This window comes from Limulus polyphemus, unplaced genomic scaffold (assembly GCF_000517525.1).
Source record: "Limulus polyphemus unplaced genomic scaffold, Limulus_polyphemus-2.1.2 Scaffold29, whole genome shotgun sequence".
In the NCBI taxonomy this organism is placed as follows: domain Eukaryota; kingdom Metazoa; phylum Arthropoda; class Merostomata; order Xiphosura; family Limulidae; genus Limulus; species Limulus polyphemus.
The window spans coordinates 427,079-443,080 of record NW_013665639.1 but is presented as its reverse complement, the minus strand read 5'-3'; the positions used below and the strand labels follow the sequence as shown (position 1 = coordinate 443,080).

Below are 16,002 nucleotides of genomic sequence, written 5' to 3'. Positions count from 1 at the left end.
CCTCTAGGGCCATGTTGTATTTTACATAAAAACTGTACCACTATGGCCACTACATTACAGAAATATTTATACGTGGTTTAATCTAGTACTTCGCTTCTATACAATGTTATCCTCTAGGGCCATGTTGTATTTTACATAAAAACTGTACCACTAAGGCCACTACATTACAGAAATATTTATACGTGGTTTAATCTAGTACTTCGCTTCTATACAATGTTATCCTCTAGGGCCATGTTGTATTTTACATAAATATTGTACCACTAAAGCCACAACATTAAAGAAATAAGTATACGTAGCTTACTTGTTCGATTCAACTAAAGGTCACTGTTTAGAGTATCAATAGCAAATGGGATAAGAAAATCTAAACAACAACGCTATATCATATTTCTGCCAATTTACAAGAGCTTTATCACAACGCTCAAATTAAATGACTTAAATTGCTACTAAGTGAAACATTTAACTTAAAATACGTTATGAACCGAGGTATCAAACAAGGGTAGCCATGGTTACACTGTTATAAAGGTAGCAATCGCAATATTCTAACATGTTGATTTTACAGTTTCTCTTATTATCGCTAGAAACGACTACTCCCTGATATTTAGTTTTCTTATTTTACATTTAAACAGTAACCTTAACAATCAATAAACGTCACGCTACTCAAGTACCTACACGTTATATGATCTAGAATTACCTTGAATTTCAAGGTTACCATGGAAACGATATTCGTCTAAGCATTAGCGTACACCGTTTTAATAATACTTTTTGTTCATTGAGAACTTTTAAACTAAATTCAAAATGTATGAATATGCAGGAATTGTAGTGTTGCATTGTAACAGTTCTAAGAATTGCTACTACTTTATCGTGTATTTTCATTGGTAAAATAATCAAAAACGGGTAAAGATGAGTGTAATAAAACATCGTTTGGGTATTTCAGTTAGTGATATCTTTAATAGTATGTGAATCTTGTCTTATACGATTCTCATAATGTTTGGTGTTCATCCACCAATATTTTGTGGACCATTACTGGACTGGTTTGTTTGTTTGTTTGTTTTAAATTTCGCGCAAAGCTACACGAGGGCTATCTGCGCTAGCCGTCCCTAATTTAGCAGCGTAAGATTAGAGAGAAGGCAGCTAGTCATCACCACCCACCGCCAACTCTTGGGCTACTCTTTTACCAACGAATAGTGGGATTGACCGTCACATTATAACGCCCCCACGGCTGAAAGGGCGAGCATGTTTGGTGGGACGGGGATTCGAACCTACGACCCTCAGATTGCGAGTCGAGCGCCCTAACCACCTGGTCATGCCGGGCCTTACTGGACTGGAACGCGAAGGCTATCAAGATTTGGAGGATCTGAAGTTTATACGCTAGTTCTGTCAATTTCAAGTTTATAGAAAACTCTCTGAATTTCGGTTCAAATAATAGACGAAGCATCAATAATGAACAAAAACGTTTTATCCTTGATGAGTCTCCTTCTTCTACGTGTCAACTAGATTCTATTATATACATGTGTGTGTGTGTGTAACAGGCAAATTCTGATCTTAAATTTTCTTATTTGTCCCATACAGATCTAGAAGAGCAACTAATACTAAATAATCAATTATTTAATAATTATGCATAAATGAGATAAAATTCATCCTTTTTGCTGCCTTTTAATAAAGTTAATTATTCAGTAATTTAAAACAAATCAAATCAAATATATATGCATCAATGAACCTTAAAGTTTCTCAACCGCTCGTAAAATCTAATATTTTGCTTGACATAGTTATAGTTTTAAAACATCTTTTCACAACTGTAATTAAGCTACATTATAGTTACTAAATCACTTTTAACGCTTGAGTTTGGTTATCACAATCAGAATATGTATCGACGTTTTCATATTAGAGGAAGATAATTTTTTCTAAAATGTTTCACAAGTTTAGTCCTTCTAATTATTCCAAAGATGGAAAAAGGTAGACAAATATAGTGTTTCAGAGAATCTTTTGTCTTTCATGTTGGGTTGTGGTATTGGACGAAATTCCTTTTAGGCAACGTCTTGTGGGAGACATGAGATAGATATGAAATGCTATTTTTACAGGTATCTGGACAAATCAAGAGGAATGTGGAAAGAAATGTCTACAGTTTATTTTTGTCATAAATTGTAGGCCTACTGGCATGTATGATAGATTCTTGTTTTGCTATTTTAACATCTATCTTATATCAGGAATTGCACGTAAAACAGAAAATATTTCTTCAAAAATTACAGTATATTCGTTTTATTAGAACACATATATCCAGTGTAAGAAATAAAGACTTTTATTTCAGTGAAAAGAAATTTACGTCTTCTCTCAGTAAACAAAATTATAGATATATCTAATTTAGTCTAATTTGTTCTCTTTAGTTAAATATATAAAATATCCATTCTTTAAAATGCATTTTACTATAATAACGTGTGTTACTTATTAAACTGTCATCATCTGCCTGTTACACTGCTCTAACTTTGATGTTTATTGATCAGATTTAATATTGTTCCCTAAGTCATTTAGCATAATTGATTGACATAGTTGCACTTAAGTTAGCATATATATTATATATGAAATCGACAATAAGACAAAAGGCAAGATAGTTAGATGACTTATAGAAAAAAAAATGATAAAAATTTATTAAAGCTAATATGTGTAAAATTAAATAATTTTAAGTAATCCTACATCTGGCTTTTATGTTAAATAGAGAATTTTCCTAAGTACGGATGGATATAAAATTAATTACACACGTTATTAAAAACATAAACATAGCTTTACAATAATCCATGAAGTGAAGTAGGTAATAAAACAAGTTAGTAAAATTGAAGACTTAAAAGTATAAAATAACATTTGTCCAATCAATGCACTTATAGGAAACTTACGGTAACAAGTAGTCATCGATATGATTGATTACTTTTCACATTAAAATCCGAAGAAGCACGTGAAAGCTTAATGCAATTCTGTAATTGATTCCTTTCTCTCAGGTTGAGGCGATTAGCAAAGACACGCCATTAAAACCTCACTCATTAGCCGATAAGGTATCACCTGCCTTATTATGGGCGATGTTATTATATCAAATGTCATTACTTTTTATTGTGAGTTACCGCTTATCATTACACTTTTATTATGAAGATTGTTTTTCATTGTCAGCTTAGAATTTGTATTCAGAACTAGCCTAAATCTCCTAAGCTGGCCGAACCTCGTGAGATGTTAATGGGACTGCTGTCGATAATATTGATAACAACGAGAGTAACAATTGATGAAACAATGCATCCTAATCTTTAAAATTAGAAACGTAAGAAAAGTGTACTTATTTAGCTGTACTGATGGTGAGGTTGATTTTTAGTTTCGCCTGTAGTACACAGCTTTGTTTTATCAGAAGTTATTATTATCTAATAATAACAATGCTTTAGGATCTTACACGGATAGGTAACAAATTAGTTGTTGCAAAAGTGGATGGAAAGGTTATACTTACTGTTGATACATATGTGTCTGTATAACTCTGGTTCAGCGTAGAAAATGTTCCTACACCACACCTGAATACCAGTATCCTTGTCTGGTCTGATGATATTGATTACCCTACTGTTGCGTACTATTTCCGTGAATAAGAATTGAGTGCGACATTTCGTGTGCACAATTCTATGATTTTGCGTTTTTATACAGGTGTGATTGTAGAAACATATAGTTATTTCAATATACAAAGTGACGAAATAATATTAATAACAATTAAATATATATGTATATTCTTATTCTTAAGAAACTACATCTTTCATAGTTAAAAGAAAACTCTCTTAAGAAATCGCTTAGTTTATTAAGATCCATGAGACAGTGAGAGACTTTTATTTGTGTATCCTATGTTATAGCATTGAGAAGTCCATGCCAGGTAGATAACCATACCAAAGAAAACTGAATTTTTGAAGAGTTGATAAATCGGAAGACTATTATATAGTTCTGTTAAACAGTTGTACTCAGTATAAATATTTTACTATATTAGGCTATTCGAATACGCTTTCACATTTTTTTATTCTGTCAAGTCTGTATAAGACGCTAAACAAATTCATTAAAATAACTTCAGTTCTGTAAGATAAAACATGTTAAATAAGATTAGCTAACAAAAGCCCATTACGGTCAGCTGAGAATTTATTTTCAAGCCTTATTAGGTTGTATTAACCAATAGAACTTTATTGACCCTTTCTTCTATGACTTCAAAACGTCTAGTAGGCCACATTTTGCACTACCAACAAGAAGCAAGCACGCATTTTCTTTATATGCAATTTTGAAAACTTGATGAACTAAAATTAATTCCAAATATTTTTGCTACAAAATAAATATAATTCAGGACTTCAAGTTATAAACTTATGAGAAGTACACTTTGAAAATACTCGTATTTTTTTTTGTAAGAATGTCTCCCACATCTGAGGTAAAGTCATTCATCAGATGGTACTCAAAATTCTTTACTATAACTGAGTTTAGTGTGCAAATTAGTGAGAGAATTTTGACTTACACACTCATTTTAAGGCACTTTTACACCCAAAAAAAACTGATTAGTGCTGTTTTGTTTCCTAGCTAGATCTAATACATATGATTTGCTTACATTTCAGTTCTGTGAGTTAAGACATATAAAAACGTATTGGCTTTCCTCAGTGTATCATGGTATAAGTATTAATTCCTGATATGGGCTAATGTGCTGTGGATTTTACATTCTACAGCATTGAAGATGAACAAATGATGAAAGCTAGATTTAGCTAATCTTGACCTTACTTTCACCTTGCCTCCCAGTGGCACAGCGGTATGTCTGCGAACTTACAACGCTAAAAACAGGGTTTTGATACCCATGGTGGGCAAAGCACAGATAGCCCGTTGTGTACCTTTGTGTTTAACTTCAAACAAACAAACTTTCATCTGTTTCACCTGTACGTAAGGTTTTGAAGGGAACACTAAATTTCTGTAAGAAAGCAAGTTTGAAAGGGTAATGATAACTCCGTATGAAACTATGTCACCCCAGTGAAATTAGTTGACACCATTGCTTTGATTTTTGAGTTATCATGTAATAAAAAAGAAGAAGAAGAAAGAAGAACAAGAAATTCAAACGTTTTGCGATGATATTTACAAACATTCCCAGAAGTTCTGACTCAGTCATTACATAGATATTGTTATAAAAGGAAACACCGTATAGTTCTGATGAGATGCATAATTATTTTCGTATATAACTTAAATTAGTTACAATTTTCTCTTGTGATTGATTTCAACTTCTGTAGATTTTGTGGCGCTATCAACGGTAGCAGAAACAATGCTCTGTGATTCGCTTCTTTAATATGTATATAACTGGGCAAATTTTCATTGTATTTTTCACATGCAAAGGAATACATATACCTTTGGTGTGCAATATTGTTTCTAGAACTGGCTCAATTACCATGTGAGAAATCACGATTACATATATGTTAGGCTAGGTTGAACAATGTACATTTCAAAACTAACGATGTTTTTCCACAAGGTTTTACATATTAAGAAGAATACTTATGTTCCAGATATGCATGGTGAAATGTTTAACTCGTCATTTCTTTGAATTATGGGTGAATTTCATAAATATTTGCCTCCCAGTGATTCAGCGGTAAGTCTACATACTTAAGACGCTGAAATTCTGGTTTCGACACCCGTAATGCATATAGCCCATAAATATTTAATACTGTCATCTCTAGCATAAAGTCCATATTCTACAGACAGCTGCATCTTTACGTGGGTCTGTTTTTAACTAATTCAAGAGAAGATAGACACTGGACATAGAAGTAAATGTAAACTAGAGTATATTTGAATCTAACATGTTGTTCTGAGCTCAAAATGTCCATATTTATGCTAAGGTAACTAAATTATCACTAGTCTTAGTATGTAGGGATGGACCGAGAAAAAAATGGTTGTCGCATTCAATCTATTACTCTATGGAGCTTACAAATAACTACCAAAGTTGAGTTAAACCTTATTTGAGCACTTAATTGCCCTTATTAAGTGTTTCGAAGCATGTATAACAGAAATGTTATTCTGTTCTTCTACCATGCGTATTTTTGTGGGGATATGATAAAAAGGAAAACTACTACTTACTAGTGAGTTCAGTTTATAAGTAATATTATTCCATGTTTCATAAGTAACAGTTTCATTTCTGGTTGCTAGATGGCAGCACAAATTGTTCTTATATAACGACCGTTTGTGGACTTTCATTGCATAAACAATTGACAAAACAATTTCAGTAAAAATAAATAAATAAAGAATAATCTAGATTAATAATTAAGGTATCAAGAAAATCAAGTATTTAAGCAACTGGCAGATCTGTGTACATGTTATTGATGTCTGAGTTTTAAAACACCAGTTTCTTCATTATCATAACAATACATTCATAGCAATCTATTTTTCTTCAAATTCTCAGTGCGGTCGAGCCTGACAGCTGTGTGTATGAATGGTATCATACTTCATAGCCTGGGATATGTATGAAAAGACCCTAGCATGTGATGGAGTCGACTGTATGCACATACAGCGAGTTGGGGTGAAGTTAGAAATCGTGGGTTCTGTAAATACCACCTTAACGATATTCACTCCAGGGTATTTGTACCATCCTGGAGATACCATTCCAGCTTCACTAACCTCCAACATAATCCTAAATTAGAGAAACCGACAAAACTGATGTGACATTAACAATATATAACTTTCGATCGTATTATGAAAAATAAAATAAAACAAAGATTCATTTACCAACCTACTTCATTGAATTTGTTTTAAAAAAGAGGGGAACAACCAATAAAACATTTTGCAAAAATTGAGTATGATGTCAAAACCAAAAAATTATAGAAACGAGATAGCAATGAATACACAAAACCTTTCAAAAATCACTATATCAGTAGCCAAACCTTTACAAGAATAACTTTCATCTACAACTATATGTTGAATTTCTGTCAGTTGAATAAAAGCAGTGAAACTGAACCATAAGCTTGTAAGATATATTAAGTACTTACTGGCTACATATGTAGGAATTTTTGTACGGTCTTGTATATTCATCACTACACAATTTCTATACTTTTTGGCATTTTCATCCCTACATCATACTAAATTTTTGCAAACACTTTTGTTGCTTGTGCATTTAGTAACAAGACGTATGAGAGTTTTATCAGCTATTAGGGTCTCATAATAAAGAAATCATACTGATAAAATGTGTTATATCACAGGAAAAAATTCCCCTTCTCGACCCGCATCCTTCATAATATTTTCATTGTGCTCTTCAGAAATCTTGTAATACATGGAAAAATATGTTTCTTGATTTTTATTAATCTTAGAAAACAGTTAGCCACAAGGATCTTTATCTCAGAAATTGATGCAATTTTGTATTTATGAAATTGGACTCTTTTACTTGAGTGGGTGTCTAATCAGCTGAAAAGTTGTGGAATTTATCACTCATACCATCATCAACAAATGCCCTGATTTCCTTTTTATAAAGTGTCATATTTTTGCACCACACTAAGTGCCACATTTTGAATACCTAAGCCATCTAAGTGTAAACTTGTTTGTATCTTTTAAGTTCATAAGGTGATTTATGCTAGCCAAATTCAACTTCTCTACTTGATGTGACACCTAAGAAGCTGGTAGCATGCATTTGTACATTAATTTGTTTGTAGTTATGCACAACGCTACATAATAGGCTATTTGTGCTCTGCCCACCACAGGTATCGAAACCCGGTTTCTAGTGTTGTAAGTCCGCAGACACACCGCTGTACCATTGGGGGGCTGCATAATATTAGTCCTGTGGTTTCTATATTGCCCGTATGTTGTTGTATATGTCTTGTATCAATTTATTAAGCCCTTAATAAACTTCTTTTTATCAAAAGCATCCATATATAGGTAAATAGGACCCAGAAATCGTATCTGTATTTTATTGTGATTGTACAAGCAATGCTAACAGTGCTATAAATTGGCAAAAGTAAAATTGATTTTCAATCTATAAATTGATTTGAACTCAAGAAGCATATATTATAATATCCTTATTGCTGATTTGGAAAAAAATATGTAAAACGTACTTAACCATATTTTTAAAGACAGACAAATATATATATGACTTTTCACGCGAACTGACTGTTAAGTGGGTTTTATTATTACATTTGGATTCGTTTAGAATTATAGATACTGGTTTGAAATTCTAGTTACGCCTATAAAGTAAATTAGCTGGTAGCAATATGACTTAGCGTTTTCTATAATCATAGTATTTATATTGAATAGCGTTATGAGCGTCACGGGCAGCGATTGAACAACCCCATCATTCATAATATACTTTAATAAATCAATCAATATCCTTGATAAGCGTTTCTTTATGGTTCTTTCAACCACTATTTCAATTATGGAGGAAATTGTTTTGTTTTTCAGTGCCAGTAAGAATAAATTTATGATATCGTTATTTAATAAACTTCACTAGTTAATTTTTATTACTTACCTTCGTGTAAAGAATTATTAATTTGTGTCTAGAAATAAATAATTAATATCACATCTTATAAAGCTGTTCGTAGGTTATGAATTTTGAAAAACAGTTTATAAGTAATGCCAGATTTTGTTCACAAACCAAATAGTATTCTGACAGAGCACCTTTGCTCTATTCTTTGGATTTCTACACTTCTTTTTTTTTCTTAGTCACTGTACCTCCAAAGTAAAATCTCAACTCACGATATACAATTGATAAAAGGATTTGATTATTTTCTGTAATTAAAATATTAGTTTTAATGAGTTATTGTTCATGCATGTTTAAGCTGTCTGATTGTCTATAAAACCATCTGTAACCACCTTATTAATTTGATTATGCATAAAACCATCTCTCCTGGTACATGAGCGTGCAGGTGCGTATAATGGTACATGCGCGCGCATGTGAATATAATGCTACATGTGCGCACATGTGCGTATATTGGTAAATGTACGCGCTGGTGTGTATTTGAGTACATGCACACAAGTGTGTACAATGGTCCTTGCGAGAGCAGGTGTTTATAATGGTACATGCGCGAGCAGGTGTGTATAATGGTACATGCGCGCGCAGGTGTGTATAATGGTACATACGAGCGCATGTGCGTATATTGGTGCATGTGCCTATAATGATACAATCGCGTGCAGGTGAGTATTTGGGTACATGCGCACGCAGGGGAGTATATTGGTACATGCGTGACATGTGTTTATAATTAATCTGATTGTCTATAAAACCATCTCTTCCAGCTCGACTACAACCATCTTGTTAATCTGATTGTCCATAAATACCATCTACAACCACCTTATTAATATGATTTTCTATAAAACCATCTCTCCTGGCTCGACTGCAACCACCTTATTTGTCAAAACTTCGTATTTTATCTGTTATTTTCTCTCCCTATCTCAAAATGGAATCAGTCAATTTGACCTACCTCGTAACCACAAAAAAAAAGAAATAAATCTAAATTACCCTTTTTTTCTTTCTAGAATGACCTCAAATTGTAACATGAAAATACTTTCATTTATCCTAAGTAGCTTTAAGCTCGTAAAATTATACATCTATTTATAATTAAATTTTATTGTTTTATTGCCATTTTGATTGTCCTTTGAACCGTGTCTAACTACTATCCACGCTATTATAAATTGTAAATCTCTTGGGGAATGTGTAACTCACGTTATGCTATCGAATTACATTACCCACGAGAAATATATTTATTATATTATTTATTTTACCTAATCTAATCTTAACTAACCAAAAAATATCCATATTTTTATATTTAAGTTATTTTATAATAATAAATAAAGAATGGACATGAAAACAAGAAGTAAAGTACTTAACTAATTTTCTTTTTTCTTGCCATCGATTGTCGATGACAGTTAAACCTAATTTTTTATACTAATTGTAGCAATACACTAAATAATGCACCAAAGAACATAGACTAATAACATGCATAACGTAGACAATTTCCCATACGTCTCAATGTTCTTCTGTCTTTCTGACTATGCGACAAGAGCCGTTAAAAATTCATATAATATAGGCGTTAACTTTCTCACGGGAACGATGCTTGTACTCTGAGTGAAATTGACACATAACGTTCAGAACATAATGTTATACAATACGTCATTTGATAGATGAAGACCTTGACTTTCTATTGGTTATATGTAATATATAATTAAACGTTATAGAGAACTATTATCAAATCCTGAAAGAGGGGATGCAACATCTGGGTGTGGCAGGAGGGGTCTGATTTTCTATTTGATAACTCTGTAACCAAACAAAATTAAAGACTATATAAATTATGGTTTGTATGAGAAATTTACGTTTAATTTCGGACTTTTCAAAGGGTGATGGATAAAATAGAGAAGAGAAGATGCTTAGAGAAAATGTGTCACGTGGGTCACACTAGGGGAAATTCTTTTTTTTTTATAAATATTGCCTTTTAGGATTAAGAACTTACATACTATTAAAATGTCGATTATTAGCTAAAGTTTTATGCTATTCTAATTGGTATAACATAAACAAAAATATTTTAATAAAATTGTGAATGTAACACACTCAAACTTTGTGTCATGCGCAGTAAACTTCTTGTTCCGACAATGGTGAATGTAAACTTTATTTTATTGTATACTTGTTGATATGTTTATGAGACAATAGGACTTTAAGATGTAGGTTTGTGTGTTTGTAGTTAAGCACAAAGCTACACAATGGGCTATCTGTGCTCTGCCCACCTCGGGTATAGAAACCAGGATTCTAGCGTTGTAAGTCCGCAGACATACCGCTGTGCCACTGGGGGGGCTAATATGTAGGACAAAATAAGAGGGACAGTAGCTGTTTGTTATATGTGGCGCAGAGATACACAAGGACTGTCTGCTCTAGCTATCCATACTTTTTGAAATGGTAGACTAGAGGGAAAGCAGCTAGTCATCACCACCCACCCCAACTTGTATGATACTCTAATCTAATAGTAGGACTGTGACTTTTATAACGCACCCACCGTCCCAAATTGCGAATCGTGATTTTGTTTTTTAGCAGTAGTGAAGCGTGTATACTAAGAAATCTCGAGTTCACAGACAGGCACGCTAACAATTGGATATCGCTCGGCCAGACACAATTGAAATGTTATTTTACTCTTTTTACTTCCAAACAACAATTATTTAAATTATTATTATTCTTAATATCAAACACGTATTCTTCTCTTGGCAAATGAAGCATATTTTTAACACTAGTTGCAGTTTTGCATCACAAATTATAGTTCCATATTTCTGATATTTTAACATGGTTACTTCTATGTTAATACTGCGGTATTTTTGATTATCAAAGATTCTGAAAATAAACTTTTTTTACACCCATTCTACTTCTCTCTCTATATATATTGGTATGTTTGTGTAGGGATGTGTTAATTTATTAAGAATTATTTTCCAGACGTACGTTGAGGAACTATAATTCGATAATACGGAGGTCAGATTACTGGAAACTGATTTTACTATTTCTCGGTTTAATAAACATTAAAGATAAGAATAAAATAGTTACAAGTACATATTTTTGATAAAAGAACATTAACTAACGTTCACTAACATTAGAATTTTAAACGGCAAGAACTCAACAAGGAGCACGGATTAGAAAAAAAGAAACATTAACGTATAAACATCATCAAATGCACAAACATTAAAAATAAAACTGAAACCTTTAATGATGAGCATTACTAAGCTTTACTGCTAGACTGACATTTATTACAGAACATTCTGAAGACTCACCTCAAAAGAAAAATCATCAAAGATCTGTTGTCGAATATTGTGCCTCACCCAGAATGTAGCAGGTCAGTTTCTTGTCAAAACATTCTAATGTTTTTATTATTACTATAATATTCATAACTATGTTGCTTATGTGTCGAATATGTATCTACTTTTTAAATATGTGATATTTAAAAGTTTAATTCTTTTTATTTGAGTACATTCCTATATGTATGTATTTTTCTCTTTCAAGATAAATATATGTATCCTTTCAATTATTAAATCAATATGCATAGTCCTTAAAACTAAATTTGTTTCTACGCTTCTTTTATATACTTTTCTTTTACAAATGCTTGCTTCTGTAGTTATTAGTTATTAATCTGTAAATGACAAACTTATGTTTATGATAACATTTCATAGTTCGCTGAAAAGTAACACTATATTGTATTTTATATTGTACACTTAGGTTTGATTACAGTGTTTAATACCGCTTTTAATACTCTAAACTTATCATCAAGACTATCGTTTAAAACTAATTCCTGTTATTAAAGACAAAGGGAAAAAAGAAAATTTTATACTAATAACAAAAGCACTTTTTCAGTAGTTGATAGAGAGTTTAATATTTACCTGATGTTCTTGTTTGAACATTATGATTAAACGTTGTTTCATTTGGATTTGTCGTTGTAGCATTGTATTTAATTTCTAGTTGCAGAACACCTTGTTCATTCGTGTTTAGAAAGTCTCGTTCTTCCCAACTGCTACTCTTAACGATCATCAGGCGCTTCTATCTTCAGGATAATTAGTAGCTTTTGACTTCAAACTTCTGCGGTTTTGTTTGATGAACTGTTTCCTTGACAACATAGAAGGGTATATATGTGTGTGTGTCTGTTTCTGTTTATGCTTTCTTGAATGTCTTTTTATTGATTTTGAACACATGGAAATCTCCAAGCTTGAAATTTATTCTCAGATATCATAAAGGACTGTCCTGCCATCTTTCGGATAGATTAGCAACATTTACGTCATAATCTATAAGGTCTTAACAACGTGCTTGTATAAATTAACGCTTATTAAAGGCTTAGCTCTAGGTACCGGAAACAAATAAATGAAAAGATGAGAATGATCAAAATTTCCACAATTAGTTCGGGGTACATGTATGTATGTAAAAAATATCAGTTTGATCCTATGCTTTGTATTTCAACTGGTAAACTTAATTTTACAGATACGTTTTTCAATCTAATGTGCTCTAAGTTACACTGGATTTTCTACTACTTCGAACATATTTTATTGTGCTCTGGCTAATGTTATTAATTTAGATATGATTAATTTCAGCGTATGAATTTGAGCTGATGTAATATCTCAAAGTTTCTATAAAATATTCTGTCAACTTTAATTGAAATTTGTCAGAAAAACTCAGGTAAGTCAGAATACATTTTGCTATAGACGGACGTCTGTATATAATAGCATATTCATTATTACACATTTTCATTAGTGTTATATTTCTTTCAAGCAAACACTTTGTTGTCTATATTAAAAATTACTCTAGAATTCAGTTATTATTGTAGATGTTTCTAAGTCAATCGCTTGTCCTCCGGTGGGTCAGTGGTAAGTTTACGCACTTGCAAAGCTAAAAATGTGGGGTTTGATTCCGTCATAGCGGACAACGTGTAAATAACTTATTATGTGATTTTACACTGAAACGAACAATAACTCTCTTTTTTTATATTATGTAAGCCTTTAATAAATTCATCGGAGTTTCGAATACTTTTTATTTGTTATTGGGTTTTTCTTGAATCAGTCCATTAGGCTTTAAATCATACATATACATTTTATACTATGTTCGTCTTAAATTAATCCGTTAAGTTTGAAATAATTTCTGGTTGTTACTGTATACGTTTGTAAATAGTTAATCGAACAGTAGGTTTTTGAAACATTTTTTGTATGGTATTGAATAAACCTTGAGTTAATCAATCAGGTTTTATGTTATTTTTGCTTCATAAATACATCTCAAGTAAACACTTTGATTTTTATGTTTAATTTTCGTTTATATCGTCATGTTTTCAGCCAAGTTATTGTACTTTATATAGTTTCCGCATGATTTGCACGTCTTGGGTTAATTCATTAGATGTTATGTTTTTATAGCGACTAAAACTGACATTTCAACGAATTAAATTTATTATTATTTGTTTCTAACTTTTGCATTACTTCTATATGAAAAGCTTCATATGTATATATATATATATATATATATCATTGAGACATCGTTCTTGCTTTACAGGGTACCATTCAAAAAACGCCCTTTTTCAGTATTTTTTTATGTCCTTGTGTTTAAATACTTATTTACACTGTATATATCATTTAAACGGAAGTATCGCAGTTTTAATAAGAAAACAGTTTCTCTGGAATTGTCAAGATGATGTATACTTTCAAAGATTGACTTATTTTTATTTTATATTAAAAGTTATTTACTAAAGCCCGTTTTTATTAAATAATATTTTTCCTATAAAAATTACTATGATTTTCTTAGAATTTCAAATTCTCTTGTTAGTTTTAACGTATTAGCTGGCTAATGATAATTTAAACTTTAGAAATCAGAATTAGTACGAACCTCTCTATGTAAAAATACTGTTTTAAAGAGCGTTATATTGGTCATGTTAATCATACATTGTTTTATTTGTACAATTTTCATCAAGCTTTTATTACTAAAATATTTTGCTTCATAATGGCATGTTCATCTTTTAACGTAACGTTCTAAACGACCTCTAAGCAACTTTAGCCTTCTGGTAGTAATAAGTGATGCGAAGTGAGTAATGGTTCACTAACAGCATTAAGAAAAATTCTTAGATGATTTTACCTCATCACTTTAGGGTGTGCAGTACTGGTATTTGAAAACATGAAGAAAGGACATGGAGCTACTCAGAAAATATGTAGCACTCGTACAGAGAAGCTGATTTCAGAAGAAACGATTGCTCGAGTAATTATTTTTAGTTTGTGAAGAAATAGATCAATCCATAAAATTTTCAGGAACTCCGACAAAAAGTAGTATGTTACATAATCAGCTTTAGTATGATCCAGCCAGTACGAAGACTCCTTCAAAACGTTGCATACCTCAAAATCAGTTTTAGTATGATTCAGCCAGTATGAGAACTCTGTTAAAACATTGCATACTTCATAATAAGTTTTAGTACGATACAACCAGTACGACGACTCTGTCAAAAAGTAGTATACTACATAATCAGCTTTAGTACGATCCAGCCAGTACGATTACTGTCAAAAAGTTGCATACTACATAATCATTTTTAGTATGATCTAGCCAGTAAGAAGAGTCGTTCAAAAAGTTGCATAGTACATAATCAGTTTTAGTATGATTCCGCCAGTATGAGGACTCTGTTAAAACATTCCATGCTTCATAATCAGTTTTCATACGATCCAGTTAGTATCAAACTTGCCCACATGTTATATACTTCAGAATCAACTTTTGTACGATCCAGTCAGAACGAATCTAGCTTATATTAATTTCCATAAAAGGTAGCTTACAGGCTGCAATTTATTTGGCATCCTTTGTTTTATTTTATTTTTCCATGTGGTTTTTGTTACTTAGCATATTCGATCGCGAGGACTACGGAACCAGGGTATAATAATAAAAGCATCTATCATACAGCAAATCACACGCAAGTCACTTATATACATATATTTTTTTTAATTTCAACATACGAAAATTATGTATAAATACACTGTAAATGGGGTTTGTCATACAAAGCTACGTTTACAGAAAGAATTTTGCACAAAAATACATATTTACTGACATACAAAAGTATTTCTATAAAGTTTAGGTATTTGTTCGTACATGAGCATTTCCAATGAGCAAGAACATACGTTATCATATCAGTCATTAAACGTGAATACTTAGACAATAAAATCATTTACAAAATGTCACTGAATAGCTTAATGGATTACAAGTGGATATTTAACATAAGTATTTCAGCTCGAGAAACTTCTAGAAATGTTATGATTCAACTATTGAAAACCAGTCGTAAAATCAATGAAATCCTACCGCTAACTGGTTACGTTTACTTAGTTTTAGGGGTATACCAAATATAATTTAAGCCCCACAGATAACCACTTGTGCTTCCTAATTTCTATATTTTATTACTAAATAGTTTCATTTATTTAAACTAAGACAACTGTAAATAAATTCTTAAATATTTGTGTTTACTGAAATCAAGCGAATTATAGTTAGCTCTAACTGCTAACCAGTTTATTTTTGTAAAATCAGGTTAAATATAG

At 31.7% G+C, this 16,002-nt stretch overlaps 1 protein-coding gene across 3 annotated transcripts in view; it reads right to left on the bottom strand.

Moving 5' to 3' along the window:
- LOC111085850 overlaps nucleotides 1-16,002 on the bottom strand; it is a 45,060-nt gene that overhangs the window by 7,483 nt on the left and 21,575 nt on the right. Inside the window, exon 1 of one of the 3 annotated variants that reach the window (XM_022386341.1) lies at nucleotides 12,346-12,505. The exons of 1 other annotated variant lie outside the window; for it this stretch is intronic. The gene's annotated coding sequence lies outside the window, so the exon portion shown is untranslated. Of the gene's footprint in view, nucleotides 1-3,478; nucleotides 3,551-12,345; nucleotides 12,506-16,002 lie in introns of those variants that run through there. One more of the 3 variants, XM_022386348.1, reaches the window with a different exon arrangement.